This window comes from Myotis brandtii, unplaced genomic scaffold (genome assembly GCF_000412655.1).
Source record: "Myotis brandtii unplaced genomic scaffold, ASM41265v1 scaffold520, whole genome shotgun sequence".
Classification (NCBI taxonomy): domain Eukaryota; kingdom Metazoa; phylum Chordata; class Mammalia; order Chiroptera; family Vespertilionidae; genus Myotis; species Myotis brandtii.
Window position 1 is genome coordinate 2,174,926 of NW_005369827.1, and position 413 is coordinate 2,175,338.

Genomic DNA, 413 nt, shown 5'->3' on the forward strand with positions numbered 1-413 from the left:
CCTCGTTGGTCTTGCCCCGACCCCCCTGCGCAGGCACCCACAGTGCGTCAGGCCGGCGCTTTATAGCGGCGGCCTGGGCGGCTCCGCTTGCTGTTTTTCCTCTTCTCTGGTGACGGACCTCACCTGTGGTCGGCGAAGATGCAGCTCAAACCCATGGAGATCAACCCCGAGGTGAGCGGCAGGTGCACCGTGGCCCCGGGAGCGCTTGCCTGGGGGTCAGCCCACGCCAGGCAGCCGGATCGCTGGCTGGTTTCATTGTTGTGTTTTTCTTTGCATTTGTCTTTCAGATGCTGAACAAAGTGAGTGGCATCTCGCGTTGCCTCTGTCCCCTCCCCCACCAGGAGAGCCGAGCCGAGGCGGAGGCGCCCACCTGCTCCGGCCGTTTCGCAGTGACTTAGCGGCGCCCTCGGTGC